The 18351-nt window shown below is 37.8% G+C and overlaps 1 long non-coding RNA gene across 1 annotated transcript; it reads left to right on the top strand.

The window, feature by feature from the left end:
* The first annotated feature begins 14195 nt into the window (after positions 1 to 14195).
* LOC140562433 (uncharacterized) lies at positions 14196 to 18109 on the top strand. The gene is made up of 3 exons (XR_011980146.1): positions 14196 to 14429; positions 16034 to 17517; positions 17638 to 18109. It is a non-coding gene; the product is annotated as an uncharacterized lncRNA (long non-coding RNA).
* The last annotated feature ends 242 nt before the right edge of the window (positions 18110 to 18351 follow it).

The following is an 18351-nucleotide window of genomic DNA, read 5'->3' as shown; positions in this document are numbered from 1 at the left end:
TTGCTGTAATATTGTATTGCCAGTTTCAAAATAAACATTATCAAGTGGAATTCTGTTTTGTATTACATTTTTACATTTAATGCTTACATAACTTAAATATGATTCTTTAAAAAAAACTGCCAATGTCAGCATTCCTTAAGTACTGATTATATTCACAATCTGATATGATGTAATGTCACATCATTTATCATGAAATTGACTACCCATATCAAACAGTCCAGGTCAACAACATTTTATCTTAGTTATTTATGAAGTTAAAGAATACGAAACTTTAAGAGACAATTTTAGAAGTGTTTTCCAAAAGCCTTCTATGTCCCCAAAATTATGAATGTCTTTTAAGCAGTTATTTATTGACTCTGCCTCTGGGGAAGTGAGCAGTTATTTGCCTTTGAAAAAGATGGGCTGCAGGTCGAAAAGAGTGGGTACAGCTAAAACTGAAAAAAATGCTACAGTGAAGAAGAGGCACCCTAAAACCTACAAAAAAACACAATAACAAACACGGGTCACTTATCCACAACAAACTGAAGTAAAAACGTTCCTTAATATTTGCATTTGTGTTTCCAAGCCGGCCTAAAGTCTCCTGGTAATTCTACAGGGATGTTTCTTTCTTCTCTTTCCTCCTCCTCCTCCTCATCTTCCTCATTTTCCCCATCAGTAAGGTGTATGCCAGCAAGTACTGCAATGATATGCAGCATAGCACATACAACAATGATGGCACAGCGGCACTCTGGTCAACACTGAAATTCCACTGATGCTTAAACCTCTCACCTCTCTGTCTCAGTATGGGGATTCAAGACATGAGTGAGTAAGTAGCTTTAGAGTGGATAACCCAGTGGTCACCCAGTACATATGCACCAGCAAATGCACCATCCCTTGCCAGCTGATACACTCCAGAATTTGTCCAGACGAAGGGGTCATGTGTACTCCCAGGCCAAAATAATATATATATTATTATATTACATGCAGCAGATTTGCTTAGGCCAGGGTCATTACCAAGAGCCTGCAGAAAACCACCACTGGAATAAAACAAAAGAGCTGTCAGTAGCTGAATGGTGGGGCTAAGGGCAACATTTCATCTGGTTCCTCTTATCATCTCCTCCTCCACCAAGAAGATGATCTCCCACCTGAGGAAGTTGGTATCTGTGACAATTCATAAAATCACGAAGGTCAAGTGAATGTAAACAATGTGCTGCATTAAGACAAGCTGCCTGGTCTTGTGGATTACGTTGTTGTTATAAGTGACGTCTCTGAATTAGGAACAATATTCTTTGTGCAGCCACCATGTTCATCACACAAGCACCACTGTCAGCCTTCCTCTTGGTTACGTGTTTTGGTGCATTCTTAATCAGTCAATTTGATTGGTTGATCTACTACTTTTACACAAAAAATATTAAATTAGTTTTATTTAAATGTGAACATCAACAAATACTGTGTACTTGATTTTTGAGTAAATTTGATGATTGTTTACACTGAATGTAATGGATGTGATACAATTTCAATTTCAAAAATAAATATTGATTTTCATTCATTCCTGTTTTTATATGTACAGAGGTGCTTTTGCTGTGAATGGAACCAGTGAATCAGTGAGTTTTTAAAAGGAGCATTGGCGGCCTCTGTCATTTTTGAGGCAGAACTGCATGTGAACATCAAGTTAGGAAGTACCTAGTTAGTTACAAATGGGTCAGAATACTTTTAAATTTATGAAATGAGTAAAAGTACTGCAGTATCTACTGTGGAAAATGACTCAGTAGTAAACCAATCCTGGTCTTAATCCTAATCTCAACCCTAACTGCTGTGTTTGGTCCACTTATATGGATCCTTTACCCATTCACCACACATGTAATATAAAGAAAATTAGAAGTGATTATGGGGTCATGGCTAGGTGGTGTTGCTACCTCCTAGAAATATTACAGTACAGTATAATGAACTACCATTGGACAGTGACAATAAACAGAAGCACTAGTGCAAGACAACAGACAAGACCAGGACAACAGGTGCACAGACAGTAAAACATGTGTGTGAACAGTACTGCAGTGTTGCAGCAGAGGTGTTGTAGTACGTATACATTAATAAAGTGTACAGTGCAGGTGAATGAGTATTAGCTTACTGTTCCAGTGTTTCAGACTTAGTGTTTAGTATTAGAGAGTTCAGAGTACAATGTGCATAAAGGCCCACATGAGCAGCTGGAGCTCAGTGTGTAAACGTACTGAGGAAGTTTAGGTCAGGGTTTAGATCAGCATCAGTCTGTATAAAAACTGTTCTGGAGTCTGGTGGTTCTGGCTCGGATGTTCTGGTATGTCTTTCCAGAAGACAAGGGTTGGAACAGGAAGTGGCTGTGGTTTGTGTGGGGTAAAAGGAGATGCTGCTGGCTTTTCTCAGGCCTCTCTTGTTGTAGATGTCCTGTATGGGAGGAAGTGCAGCTGTGGTAATGTGCTGGTTGGTTTACACCACCCTCTGTAGGGCCTTGTGTTTATCAGCAGTGGTGCTGTCATACCACACCGTAACGCAGCCAGTCAGAATAAATATAAAGTCATATCAGAATATTATGACCACGACTGGATTGGAGTGAACAGAACCAGAACTGCAGTGACACTGACATGGTGGTGGCGTGTTAGTAGTGTGTTGCACTGGTACGAGTGGATCAGACGAGTCATCATTAATAGACTGATTTGCAGAAGTTAGTTATTACTGTTCATAATCAGTTCCTGTTTCTAAAGCTTTGCCACCTTATATGTGTAAGATGTGTATTCAGTATTTATACATTAATGTTCATCAATATAGCTGCATGCTTTTAGAGCTATTTTACTCCCTCCCATCCTCACTCACGTGGTTGTGGTTTGTCTCTGTTGCACATCAGCAGTGGCTTCAACCATTGCAGGAGGGGGAGGAGATGCTAAAAGGGTTTTAGCTCATCTCATCCAGGCAGTTTCTCAGTAAAGAGCAGACTAAAACACATGTGCTTTTCTTTTAGATCAGCTACACTTTTAAATAAAGGATGTAAAAGGACGAGGTTTTCACTTTAAATACTGAAACAACTGGTTGATTCAACTCACAGTAGTTCAGTGTTCACACACTCGAGACCCTGCATCGTCTAATTCAAACAGCAGAACTGCATCAGATAAAGACTCATCAGACTATTCCCGGAGTCTATCAGCCATACACCACTCATGCACAAGCATTTACAGGTTTTATTAAAATATATTATTAGATATAATAAATCACTACATAATCAGTGGATTAGCTGGTTATTTAACTGGTCATAAACTATATGTATCATTTCATCAACTAAACTGATACAGAAAAGAGTGTCTGAGATGAGCTCACAGTTTCAGTGTTAGTGGTCTGACTTCTGTTCCAGTGGAAGAGTGGCAATTACCTCATCAGCTGATGAAGAACTAAAATAATACTGTTTAGATCATTTACACCCTTTACATCATGGAAAATACACACACATTGCACACACACACACACACACACACACACACACACACACTCTCTCTCTCTATAAATGCTGATAGAAAGAAGAGAGAGAAATCTGATTTCATGCCTGTTGCTACCAGTTATAACCAATGATAAGTTCAACCACCTGAACTTCAACCACATGAGCAAGAGCTAGCAGAAACACAGTCAACAGCCACAGCTTTTTCAGAAGTGCTATACTAACACTGCTGACCATCATGTTTGGACATAAACAGTTTAATGCTTTTATAACTGCACATGAAGAGTCTCTATAAAAAACGTTAAATTATTGTAACATATCGTCACTGTTGCACAAAAACCTGCATTTTTCACTTTCAAGAGCTGTTCTTAACATTGTTCATCACAATTTCCTGATGAACGAACCAATACGTTACTAAATTAATAAAATGAATGGATCATATGTTCATATGTTCATGAGATTAGAGCTGCTGCTGTATGAAGGTGTCTAAATGCAGTCTGGAAGCTCTGAACTATCAGGTTCTGTGTTTCTTTCAAAGGAAAAAGTAAGTCAGTTTATTTTGATAACAGTCATAAGAAGTGGGTAAGTGCACGTATATACCAATCAGCCATAAAATGAATACTATCCACTTTCTACTCTCATTGTTGCTTCTATCAGCTCCACTTATCATATAGGAGCAGTTTGTAGTTCTATAATTACAGACTGTAGTTCATCTGTTTCTCTGTTACACTGTTATCCTCCTTTCACCCTGTTCTTCAATGGTCAGGACCCCACAGGACCACCACAGAGCAGGTAGTATTTGGGTGGTGGGTCTCAGCACTGTAGTTCTGGTCTGGTATGAGTGGATCAGACACAGTATTTCGGCTGGAGTTTTTAAACACCACGTCCACTCTATAAGACTAGGTTCACCTTGTAGATGTCCTTAATCAGTGGACATGACACAGACTCACAGGACACTGTTGATTGGACTGTTCTTTTTCCAGCTGTGATACTGAGGTGTTTAAACGCTGATATAATGGACAATAAATGCAGAAACTAAGTTTTAGGCCTTCATCATTGTGCTGTGTATTTATCAATATAATGTGTGCTGTCAAACAATTCCTTTTATGTAGGCACAGAAAAGCTAGAGAGAGAGAGGTAGCGGCAATTATGATCAGTGATAGCACGTTAAGAGGACATTAAGGCGTTGAAATGTTCTGCGGTTGTATAGAAATAGATCCAAGAGACATTCTGACTTGTGCAAATCTACTCTCATTCTTCTCAAATCTGTACTGAGCTTTTTAGACTTCCTCATTGTACTGTGTATTGCTCAGTCTAATTGCTGAGTTAGTAATTTATGTGGGTGTATTTTTGACACTGAATGTATAATTCTGATCCTTTGTTGACTTCAGATCCCTCCTCCCCTAATTACAACTTGTGCACCAAATTTCCATGACATTCATTCCCATGAGTTGTGTATGTTCAAACACAGCTGTATTTATTATTAAGAAAAAGTTGGTGTTAATTTTATGGCTGATCAGTGTGTATGTGTATGTAGAAATTATTTATTTTACAAGATCCTATGATTCTGTTTGTCTTTACTGATTTCCAGGTCACACTAGTGATCACTACACCGGTTAACTACAAGGTTAATAGAGCTGGGTAGCCTACTAATCCAGCCCCGGTTTCCCAAAATATTCATGTTAATCAGCATGTTAATTTGGCCATTTGCTTCTACACTGTCATGTTGAACAGACATTAACTTTTTAATTTTAAAAAATTAATTTAATTTTAACATTAAATTCTAAATATTTTATTTATGTTTATTTATTTATTTTTGGACATGCCTACCATCACCCTCCTCCTACTGGCTCCACCTCTGATTGTAGTTATTTGAATATCTCTCTCTCTCTCTCTCTCTCTCTCTCTCTCTCTCAATTGCAGTAACTTTCGCTGTAAAGAAAAAGGAAGTGTTTGTTTAAAGCAGACTTCCGTTCAACCTGTTAGTTAGTCAGTGGTCAGTGAGACAGTATGGAGGTCAGTCCACTCTCTGTGCTGCTCTGTGAGTAACTCTTTTATTTATATCTTCATTAGAGTGAGAGCTGCTGCTGTATGAAGGTTTTTAAATGCATCTAGACCATGCATAATGCTGTGAGTCTAGATTTTCAGTCACACCCAGTACCACCATTAAATCCTAGGTGTTGTTTTTGACTCTGTTCTCTCGTTTGACACACACATATGCTACATAGTCAAAAATGCATAATTTTGCCAAACTGCAAAATGTATTCTGTTTACATGATGCTGAGAAGCTGGTCAATGCTTTTATAACCTATTGGACTATTGTAATGCCGTATTGGCTGGAAGCTCATGCAAATCATGAAACCGTAGAACCTGCCTTGTACACTTTGCTCACAAGATACAGGCCTACTGTCAGATCCTTGCTTTTAAAGATGATATGGGCGGAGGAACGTTCTCCAATAAAGCTCCTCAGCTCTTGAATGCACTTCCTGTTTCTGGATATTACTGCTGTTCTCTACTGTTCAGAGAACCTGTTTCTGACTATTCATATTACTAAACCCCTTTGTTCCTTTTCTCCTTTCATCTCTTCATCCCAAGTCCTGAGCTGCTCCTGCTGTCTGCTCAATGCTGCAAGTCTATTCCTTTCCCTTGTATTGAGATGCCTTCTTTTTACTGTTCTGCCCTCTCCACTACATTGCATTGTGCATTACTCTCCACTTTTCTAGTACTTCTTATTTATGTAATTGGGTTATATTATGTATATTATAGCTTTATTTATTAATATAGCTGTATTTATAGTCAGGTTTACTGTTTCCTATTTGCCACTTCTTACTACTATTTTAAGTGCCTTTATTAAGCTGCTCTCTTGTTTGATTTTGCTGCTGTAAAAACTTTCCCCTACCTACCTACCTACCTGTCTACCTGTCTACCTGTCTATCTACCCTGCTGTCCACTGCAATGCTGTCCTGCTCTGGATTGTCACACTGTTCCATTTCTACCACATTAGATGTACATATGACTGTTTACCTGCATGGACTTTCACGTTAACACTGAATATGTACACTGACTCCCATTCTCATAATTTATAGCTTAATGTCACATCTCGCTATTTATGTCCAGTTATTCTTGTTGTTCTGTTATTTGCAGAGTCGACCAGAGGAAGATGGAATCCTCTTTTGAGTTTTGGTTCCTCTAAAGTTATTGAACCAAATTTGTTTCTTACCATGAATATAAATTTAAACAGAACCCACAATGCAATTCCTGAAGCTTAATGTTTGTTTGCATCCATTCCACAACTACTCTTGATGTGTTTTAGTATCACTGTCATGTTGAAACACTCAACTGTGGACAAGTTTTAACCTCTAGCTGATGGTTTGAGGTTTTGATGAAGAATTCTGAAGAAGTCATTGTGTAATATACTAGATGCAATGTACCAAAAAGCATTGCAAAGCAGCCACATGATCATATCACCACCAAGCTTAACAGTTTTCTTGGGGTTAACCCCTCTGGTCAGTGTAGTACAAAGGTTTTTGGGTTGGTCTTGACCATCTGAATTCATTTCCTTTCAACCAAGTATGACAGTTTGGGTATTATTCTAGACTTTGGCAAAGTGGCTACACCTCCTAGTAATGACATATATTCATGATATTGTTCAAACTGATGTTCTTCGAATCTGTGGTATAGAAATACTTTCTACAGACATTCCTGATTTGGGCAAATCTACTCTCATTCCCTCAAATCTGTACTAAGAGTTTTTCAGGACTTCCTCATTGTGCTTTGCATTGGTCTAACAATCTAACGAGTGCTGTCAAACAATTCCTTTTATGTTGGCACAGAGAAGCCACAGCTGTAGGCAATCATGGTCAGTGACAGAGGACATTAAGTTGTTCAAATTGATTTTCTCCCAATCTGTTCACAAATAGCTTCAAGAGACATTCCTGACTTGTGCAAATCTACTCTCATTCTTCTCAAATCTGTACGGAGCTTTTTAGACTTCCTCATTGTGCTGTGTATTGCTCAGTCTATTTGCTGAAGTAGTAATGTATGTGGGTGTATGACATTGTGTGTATAATTATGATCCTTAATTATGACCCTTCTCTCCCAATTAAAACATGTGCACCAAATTCTATTTTTTGATGTACGTTGTAACTCATTCTGCCTCAGACAAGGAAAGGTCCAAAGAAATCACTGAAAGCCCAATATTACCATAACATTCATTCCATGAATTGTGTATGTTCTAACACAACTGTATGGATTATAAAAAATCTATAATTATATGACATTTGGGACAAAGACACATTTTTCCTAAATATCTTCTAACTAAATGGGTTGCCATTTATCCCTGTTTCATGGAGAAAACTCACTTTAATGACTTAAGTCATTAAAAGCATTTTTCATGCTAACATGCTAATATGAAAAAATTGGCTTCTTTAAAAACATTTTAAACCAACTGTGTTCTAAAACAATGATTGATCATTACAAAGAGATGGATTATGTGCTGTGAAGCTGGTCTGAGTTTTGTCTGAGTAAAGATCTTATTCGTAAAGAGGAGTTCATAATTTATTTTAGGAAAATAGGAAAATTAGGAAATAATTTCCACCATGTTTTTTAACCATGTTTTTACTCATACTAACCACAGGACAATAGTTCTGCAGAGGGACAGAGTTACAAAACAGCCTTAAAAAGTATATATTTATATATTTATATATATAATATATTTATTATTCCTTTGCTTCAACAATTTGGTAAAAAAGTGTCACCAAAATACATCACCTACCAAAAGATTACAAGGCCTGTCTATTAGTCAGTTAAATGAAAGGCTAGCTTTCCACAGAACATAACCATGCTTCCCATAATAACAAATGCTGCATAACCCCTGTTAGTGCACTGACAGAAATACAGGCACATATTAAATATCCAATACAGTCACATTTCAGAACTTCCTCAATCACAGAGGCTGCAGCCATTATCATACTAGTACATACCAAGGTGGCCAGACTGAAAAGGATTCACATTAAATTAATTAGTGAAACGTACACTTTAAAAATATGAATTATTTTTAAATCCTAATGAGAAATATGAGATTTTGTATGGAGACAAAACATGGTAATGATTGGTTGTGAATTGTCTACAGTACAGTGCTCCACACAATTCTGTGGTCACACTATAGGCTATATATAATTATTGCTATCCAAGTAGATTGTATGTCTATACAAATTTGATATCCATCACCTGGTAGTGATTGACATTTGTCATAGCAACAAAGAACTTTAACTGACAGAAACTTTACATTTATTTTTCTTTACAAAACTGAACTGGATGAAAATACCCTTTTATTTAAATGAAAGTCTAAAATGTGTCCTCTAATTACGTGGGATTGGTTTGATTTAAAAATTGTAAATTTATACCAAGTGTAAAATGTGCCTTTGACCCAGATATTTTGAGGGGACTGTATATGAGACATGTGTAGACATTTTTAATATTTTTAAAAGGCAAGAATTTTAGTAGAGCTGTAGGTTGTGTGTGTGTGTGTGTGTTTGTCTGTTCATAGCTTCTGGGGCCAATAGTTTTGGGTTTGGGATTAATCCTTGCACAGGTCTCTCAGTCTGTAAGGAATGTTAACTCCTAAAAACACACATGGTAGGTGAACTGTGCTAAACAGCTCCTAGGAGTGAGTGAATGGTTGTGTGTGGTACCCTTTTATTGACTGGTTCCCTGTGCAGGCAGTATACTTGCATTGTGCCCAGTAATTCCAGGTAGGCTCTGGACCCACTGCGACACTCACCAAGAAGATCGATGGACGGCATGAAGTTTAGTCAGTTGGTCACCATGCTTTTATAGGTGTGGTGGTGGTGCTCAGTGCAGTTGTATAAGTAATGGATCATCTAGTGGAACGGTGCAGTTGTATCAGTGGTGGATCATCTAATGGAACAGTTCAGTGGTATCACTGGTGGATCATCTAGTGGAACAGTTCAGCATCAGATTCAAAACCCTGACTCTGGCCTACAAAGCCAAGAACGGACCAGCCCCTCCGTATCTGATGGCAATGGTCAAAAGCCGATCCGCACCAAGAGCCCTTCGAGCTTCAAGTACGGCTCGGCTTTTTTCTGTCCTGGCACCAAAGTGGTGGAACGAGCTGCCCCTGGGTGTCCGAACGGCCGAGTCGCTCGCTGTCTTCAAACGCAGACTGAAGACCCACCTCTTCAGAGAGTACTTGGACGAATAGTTCTATGGTCGCCTTATTGTATTGTTTTTAGCAATGTCTAAGCTTAGAGGTATCTTTTGAATTATTAGCCTATTCTAACTAGCTAAGGTTTTCTTGGGTAAATAGCAAAGCACTTTGTAAGTCGCTCTGGATAAGAGTGTCTGCTAAATGCCGTAAATGTAAATGTAAATGTAACAGTTCAGTGGTATCACTGGTGGATCATCTAGTGGAACAGTTCAGTTGTATCAGTGGTGGATCATCTAGTGGAACAGTTCAGTGGTATCAGTGGTGGATCATCTAGTGGAACAGTTCAGTGGTATCAGTGGTGGATCATCTAGTGGAACAGTTCAGTTGAAAGGAATGCAGTGATTCTCGATGCTTCAGGACTGGCTGCACTGAATCCTGATGCTGTTTCTTCCATTCAGTTTCAGTATGAATAAGAGTTAGTTCACTTGTTTGAGTTATGAACTGTGTATATAAATGTAATGATACTCAGCTGGTCTTGAACAGTGCTGAAACACTTTGAACCTTCAGTAATTTCATACTTCAGTAACTAAACTGTCCTGATGTGCAAAACTGTTCCTGCATCATGTCCTCTGTTTCTCTCCTTACTTTAGTGCTGATTGTGCTCTTCCACTGTGGACAAACTGAAGGTAAATCATTTACATTTACAGAATTACTTAATTTGTACAGATTATTCCTCATTCTTAATACCAAATTAATGCATTTCTACAAAATTAATAGAGTCCTAAAAGCAGTACATACACTGTGTATTTAAGTGCAGTAAAATTGTAAATTAAGCTGAGCTTTACAACACTATCAACAGTAGATGCTGTAAGTCAAACAGGCCTTTTTGAAAAGTTCCGTTTTCTAAAGGATGAAGAATATTCATAATCGCAACAAAACAATCATGACTTTATTTACAACATAAGTCCTCAGTGTTTATGAACAGAGAGACTGGAGACTACAATGGAAGTACACTGATTATCTGGTTAAAGTAGCACCTAGAAAGTTCTTGAAGTTAATGTATTGAAAGGAAGCATGGGTCTAAATTTCTCTTTAATGTAGCAATAAAAGCATCTCATAATTTTCTGTAAAGAGAACTGAATTCACAGGTTTTACTGTTATACAATTAATCTAAATCAATTAATTAAATATATTAAATTAAACTATTATATCGTATTTACAGTGTGTAATCTGAGGTTTAGTTTTAGATTTAGATTATAGGGGTTTACTCTATTGTCAGTTCTTTATTAATGGATATGATACATCATTCCTTACTGCCATAGCTAATACTCTTTGTACTAATTCCCTCTGAGAAAAAAAAATGAGGATTAATTTGTGGTTATTTGTGAAACGTTTTTTTTTTGTGTGTGTGTTTGTTTGTTTTTTAAGTTTTGCTAATTCAGTGATGGATGGTACCTTATGTGTCCTGTGGCTTTGCTTCTCCACTGCCACTTTAATCTATCTGTGAATCTTTCCCATTTTAATATTCATTATTTCACTGGCTATCAGTAAAAACAAAAACAATAAAATCTTTTCTGATTTATGTCATTTTTAATAACCTGGAAACTCGCTTTACAAACTCCTTTTTTGAATTTAATAGAAATTTAAATATCAGTAATTATAATATCCAGAACTTACTTTACTTTCTTTACTCAAATACATTTAGAAGCACTTTTCTACTTTAACTCAAGACCAGGATCTGTGTTGTTCACCCCTGAATATCAGCATTCTGCACTGTGTAGCAACACTGCAGATACAATCAAACTACTGTAATATTCGCACCAAATGTAGAATCTAGATTCTCTTTATGTACAAAGTCTGATCTTATCCTGATAAACTACTGTTTATATTGTAAAAGTAAAATCAGCTCTGATCTCTTCATCATTTCATCTCAACAGAAAAACCCAAACCAACACTGAGGGTGGATCCTAACACCACTGTCTACACTGGAGACACACTTACTCTGACCTGTGATCTGCAGATCTCACTCACTGGATGGACGTTTACGTGGTACAAAGACTCTCAGCAGTTAAATCCTCTGACTGAATATAAAGACACCAACACACTCAGTATAACAGTGTCTGATACAGCAGAGTATCAGTGTATAGCACACAGAGGAGAGTACTACACACAGTACAGTGATCGAGTCAGGATTACAGTTGGTAAGTAATAATTTTTCTTTTTAGAAAAGACTTGATTTCAGAATAATTGTAAGAAAATCCTGCAGTTATTTCAGATTATTCCACAGTGTTTAATACTGGTGTGTATCTTCATAGAGAGAGTTTCATATTTTATAAAAATCTTTAATAAAAGATGCAGCCAGCTGAGTGTGTGTTCATCAGAGAGAGAGAGTCACACTCACATGTGAATAGAAAGTGGAGGAGTCTGGAGTTACGAGTGGTTTAAGAATAATGATCCTCTCAGTGAAGCTCAATGGAGGAAGAACTATGAAATCTCTAATGTTGATGGAACTGAATAGAATCAGTGTCTCTGTGATTTCAGGGAGTTTATTACTTCAGTGTTTATTAAAAGAGCAGTAAATCCTCTCTAATCTGATTTAGCTGATCCTACTTTGGAGTTGTAAAACAGTAAAGTAAAATAAACAATACAGAAAAACACTGTAACACACATCTGAAAACAGAAAGCTCAAACGTACAGTTTAATATCTGTATGTTTTTATTTCATCAACTGGAGATAAATTCATTAGATGGTCAGACTTAAGAGAAGTCAGATTCTGTTACACTCAGCATTTTAATAATGATTTATAAAAGTTCAGTTTAATGTGTTTAGTTATTTTACCTTCATATCTTAGTGCTGTTAAATGAAGACCAAATGTCCATGTCACGCCCGCGTCGCTCGCAGGCGTTCACAGAGACTTTGAGTTTTTCAGTCATGTCATGTCATGGACTCTTGTGTTGAAGAGGATTTTTCACGTTTTCACGTTATGTTCATGCTTCACTGTTGTGTTTACTTCATGTGTTTTACTTCACGTCCTGTTAATACGTTCCACCTGTGGCTGGTGTGTTTAAGGAGGGCTGGCGACAGCAGCCAGTGCCGAGAATGAACTAAGGTGAACGCAGTGGTGGATCTGGTGTTGGATCTGGTGTTGGATCTGGTGTTGGATCTGGTGTTGGATCTGGTGTTGGATCTGGTGTTGGATCGTAGTGCAGACTGAACCTGTTGGGCTTGTCAACGGCCTCAGGTAGTAGAGGCTAACCTCCTTAGCCTAGGGACTCTAGTGTATCTGCCGAACCGTTACTGCCTGCTTACCTAAGGCTGTAGTGTACTGAAGGGATCTGTAGGGGCTTGTTTATGTGAGTGAAGCTTCATTCTCGAAGCTTAGTCACGAAAGTCAGCTCAAGTACGGGCTCTAGTTATCGCCTGTGCTCAAAGAAGGTAACCCTGTCATTGTATCGGTTCTGTTGTTTGGGTTCGGCAGTGGATCCCTCAGCTCTGGAGGTCCAGTAAGTCTCAGAAGCGCCTGACCCGCGCTGTCTCTCTGTTTCACGGTTTTCTCCAGGCACTGCCTGTAGGGTTAGGGTTTCTGTATCATTCTGGCTCAGCCCTGGCACGCTAGCCTAGCCCTCGTCCCTCACCAGCCACAGGTGTGCTCTTGTTTGCCCAGTTTTCGGTGTCACGTTTGTCTTTTGGTTTATCATTAATCCTGTTAACACTTGCTTCTTTTTCTTGAGTTCTGCCTGTTTTGAGTTAATAAACTCTCTCGCTTTGCTCCATCCCCTGCGAGGGTTCACCCTCACTGTCTGACCCAGTGGATCATGACAGTCCACATGTTTAAATATGTTAAAAAAAAGGACACATTTCTTCATGGGGTGTCCTAACCTTTTCACATGACTGTATAATAATGTAGTGATTTTTCAGAATCACTAAAGAAATGTGAGTCTATGTTTGTAAATATGTTCAGACTGTATAACAGTTAGACATGCTGTCTAAAACAGAGACAGAGAACAGAGAGATCTGCTGCTTTAGGGTTGATGGTGTGTAATGTGACGCTGGCCTGGGGAGGGGTCAACACCCAGATGCTAGCCAAAGTTCTCCTCCTGATTGGTTTAGAGTGTGTTTGCTGTTTCTTTAAATATTATAAGTGACAAAAGGAAATTATTGTGAAAGTATGAAAATGTTCTAATTAATGTCATTTTGTAAACCTGGAAACATTGTTATAAAATGTATTTTTAATATGTGCAGACACAGCTTCTAATATACATTCAAAATAATGTAATAATAACTCAGTAACTTTACTTTTATTACTCAAATACATTTAGAAGCACTTTTCTACTTTAACTCCAGACCAGGATCTGTGTTGTTCACCCCTGAATATCAGAATTCTGCACTGTGTAGCAACACTGCAGATACAATCAAACTACTGTAATATTCACACCAAATGTAGAATCTAGATTCTCTTTATGTACAAAGTCTGATCTTATCCTGATAAACTACTGTTTATATTGAAAAAGTAAAATCAGCTCTGATCTCTTCATCATTTCATCTCAACAGAAATACCCAAACCAACACTGAGGGTGGATCCTCACACCACTGTCTACACTGGAGACACACTTACTCTGACCTGTGATCTGCAGATCTCACTCACTGGATGGAGGTTTACGTGGTACAAAGTCTCTCAGCAGTTAAATCCTCTGACTGAAGATAAAGACACCAACACACTCAGTATAACAGTGTCTGATACAGGAACAGCAGAGTATCAGTGTGTAGCACTCAGAGGAGACTACTACTCACACCACAGTGCTCCAGTCAGGATTACAGTTGGTAAGTAATCATTTCTGTTTTTCTGTTTAGAAAAGATTTGATTTCAGAATAATTAAATAATTCTGCAGTTATTTCAGATTATTCCACAGTGTTTAATACTGGTGTGTATCTTCATAGAGAGAGTTTCATATTTTATAAAAGTCTATATTAAAAGATGCAGTCAGCTGAGCGTGTGTTCAAGTTACGAGTGGTTTAAGAATAATGATCCTCTCAGTGAAGCTCAATGGAAGAAGAACTATGAAATCTCTAATGTTGATGGAACTGAATAGAATCAGTGTCTCTGTGATTTCAGGGAGCTTCACTAATGAACACTGACTCTACAATAAAAGGCACAGTGACAGTGAGTGGATTAAAACTTCAGCTAGAGTTTGATCAGACAGAAAGTGGAGGATGCAGTGAGAGGAAGTGTTTAGATGATTGACAGTTATGGTGTATAGGGAATAATGTACAAACATCTGGAATTGTCTCTCAGTGTGGATTTATTATTTTTAAAAGTTTTTACAGACAGGGGTGAGTAGTGGGGGTTTGTCTAATGACTGAGATTTCAGCAGCAGTAAATCCTCTTTAATTTGATTTAGCGGATTCTACTGTAAAACAATACAGTAAAATAAACAATATGAAAACATGTAACACATCTGAAACAGAAACCTCAAATGTACAGTTTAATATCTGTATGTTTTTATTTCATCAACTGGAGATAAATTCATTAGCTGATCAGACTTGAGAGAAGTCTGTCAGATTCTGTTACACTCAGCATCACCTGTGCTCTACTCAGATTCCCTGACTGGAAAAGGAGCAGATTGAGTTTCCCAAAACCATCTTAACTAAAACATGGTTCTTAAAGGGTCGAGCGAGCATCACACTGAGCACTCTCTCTCTACCAGTTCAGATGATTTAAACACTGAGATGCTTTTGGGACACTGGTCCTGTGACAGTAGCTGATCCTTAACATGAACTGCAGAAGTGATGGAGGAGGGTCAGCACACTTCTCTTTAGAGCACACAGTATCTCAGTGAGTTCAGAGAGTTCAGATCCAGCACTTAACTAAAAGTAGTAGCTGAACTTTGTGAGGAACGTTTAGCTGACAGAGCAGATGTGGAAGATGCAGTGAGAGGAAGTGTTTAGGTGTTTGAGTAGTGGAGGGCTTCTGTGTAGGAGCTGGAACTGAAAGCAGGCAGCCTGTACTATCAGACAATATACAGTCTGAATTTTCAGCCCCTGCTAGTTTTTGACAGCAAGGGTTTCCTCCTTACAAACGTCCGTGAAAATCAAACCTGTTCAGTCTCTTTCTTATGTAGATTCCTGTACTTTCACATTAACAGTGGAAAGAGCTACAAGTAGGTCCCATGATGATATTTTGGCATTGTAAGAGTCTTCTTTACTCGTCTTGTGGTCTGCTCTCGGGCTGAACATGCAAGGATGGCCTGACCTGGTCATGTTAGTAAATTGTTTTATGTAAATTATTTTGCTTTTAAAGATTAGATTATAAAGATTATTCAATATGTTAAAGGTTTCTATTGAATGTCCTAACGTTTTCACATGACTGGAAAATGTAGTGATCAGAATTACTAAGTGAACATGTGTTTGTTTCTAAATATATTCAGACTGTATAACAGTTAGAGATGCTATGGGAAGAGGGAGAGTACAGACGAGATCTGCTGCTTCAGTGATGATGGTATGTGATGTGGTGCTGGATCTAGATTTCAGTTTATCTGTACAGTCATATGTGAGTATATTGTTTTCAGGAATCTCACCCAATTTTGTTTTTAAAGAAGTGTAAAGAGAGAAGAGATGGTTAAAGGTAGCATCGGTTAGTGTTAGATTTTAGCCTGGTGCAGATCCCTGTTTGCTTTATCCTACTTTTACTTCTCCAAACTGGAGTTCCTCTTCTGTAGACACTGACACAAGAATAGCTGCCATCTCGAGACCTGATCCTGTTAAAGCAAGGACACGCAGTCCTTTACTGAACTCAGTTTATTTAATTTAATAATTTATAACATTTGCAGATAAATAGTCCTGAAATGTGGAGCTGCTGCAGTCTCCTCAGTATCACCACTTCCTGCATTCTTGGTGAAATTTCAGCTTAATAAATGAATCTGTCTCCAAACTCTACTGAAGCTTTTACTACATTACACTGATTTCAGTCTTGGTGAAGTGTGTTTACTCTCTTGTGAGTCAGTGTGAGTTTAGCAGATGTACTGAGATCAGTGTTTTCACAGAGACAGTAAGTGTGTGTTGCTCTGTTGAAGATAATTACTGTGAACTGTGTTAAAGCCAGTATGATACATGTGTTTCATACAGCGTCTCTTGTTGAATTATGGGAATATATTATATATATGTTTTTCAGTTTTTCATAAACTAAATTTTAGTTAATTGCTAAGTATGTAAACTTCTAACCAGTAGCTGAATCTAATCTGAAGCTGGTTAATGTTATGAGAACATCAGTGTGATAAAGATTCTGATTTCATGATCTGAACTCTGTGCTTCATCTCCATCAGCAGTTAAACCTAAACCTGAACTCAGATTTAGTCTTAAAGGAGCTGCACTGAGAGGAAGCTCAGTGACTCTGGAGTGTGTCCTGGATCAGTCTGCTGGATGGAGGTTTTACTGGACTAAACACACACAGAACCCTCAGAATGAGTTCAGCACTGAAACACACTCCCACACCATCAGCTCAGTTAGTGTCTCTGATGGAGGTCAGTACTGGTGCAGAGCTGGGAGAGGAGACCCAGTCAACTACACACCCTACAGTGATGCACTCTGGGTAAATGTTACTGGTGAGTAAGAACATTGGTAACAGATCTTGAATGTAGAGAGACAAGATAAAGATTCAGTTGATTCAAATGATTTTTGTGTTACAATCTGGTCTCCCTGATCCTCTGTCAAACACACACACAGAATTGCATATTCTCAGATATAGTCATAGATGGGATGTGTGTCTGTGTGTCTTTGTGTGTTTGTGTGTGTGTAGATCTGTCTATTCCAGAAACTCGATTCTCAGCCCTTAGTCTGCTCAGTAGTCTGCTGGCGATGTCTCCATATCTGCTGGTGTCCATTATACTGGGTGTCAAATGCCACAGAGCTCGAGGTAAGAACTCACTGTAAACACATTGTAAAGCTCACTGGATCAGAAATCTCTCTGTTCCACTTCGGCTGAATCAGGATCTCTGATTAAAGACTCATCTGTTCATCACTGTGTGTTTCACAGCTCAACCTGATGAGGTGAACAGGACGTAAGCTCTAATAGAAGGAGGAACATCTTACTGAGTGCTGAACTCCAAGTCTTCATGTTGGAGTTCTAATCCTGTGAGCTTTCAGCACCAGTTGTAGGTGTAGCGCTGTTTCAGCAGCTACAGACAGTCAAATAATTGTATTATTAATTTATGTTTATCTCGCATTGTGTGTCTGTATTTCCTCCTCAGTTTTAATACTTTGTATTATTATTTTATACATGTTTATAAACTGATTTGTCTTATCCTAAAATGTATATACTGCAATAATGTTATACTGCAATAATCTTGCTTTCATACATTTAGTGGAACTTTAAGAAGGGACCAACTGAGCAATCTTTTTTTATTATTTTAATTATATTAATATTATTATTTTAATTGCTTCTTTTATTATACCTGTTTTTAAAGTATTGCTGTAATATTGTATTGCCAGTTTCAAAATAAACATTATCAAGTGGAATTCTGTTTTGTATTACATTTTTACATTTAATGCTTACATAACTTAAATATGATTCTTTAAAAATAAACTGCCAATGTTATTCAGAATTCCTTAAGTACTGATTATATCCACAATCTGCATATAATAGTATGATATGATGTAATGTCACATCATTTATCATGAAATTGACTACCCATATCAAACAGTCCAGGTCAACAAAAGCATTTTATCTTAGTTATTTATGAAGTTAAAG

This window comes from Salminus brasiliensis, chromosome 9 (genome assembly GCF_030463535.1).
Source record: "Salminus brasiliensis chromosome 9, fSalBra1.hap2, whole genome shotgun sequence".
Lineage (NCBI taxonomy): Eukaryota > Metazoa > Chordata > Actinopteri > Characiformes > Bryconidae > Salminus > Salminus brasiliensis.
Note: the sequence above shows the minus strand (reverse complement) of the source record. Positions and strands in the feature narration are given on the sequence as shown.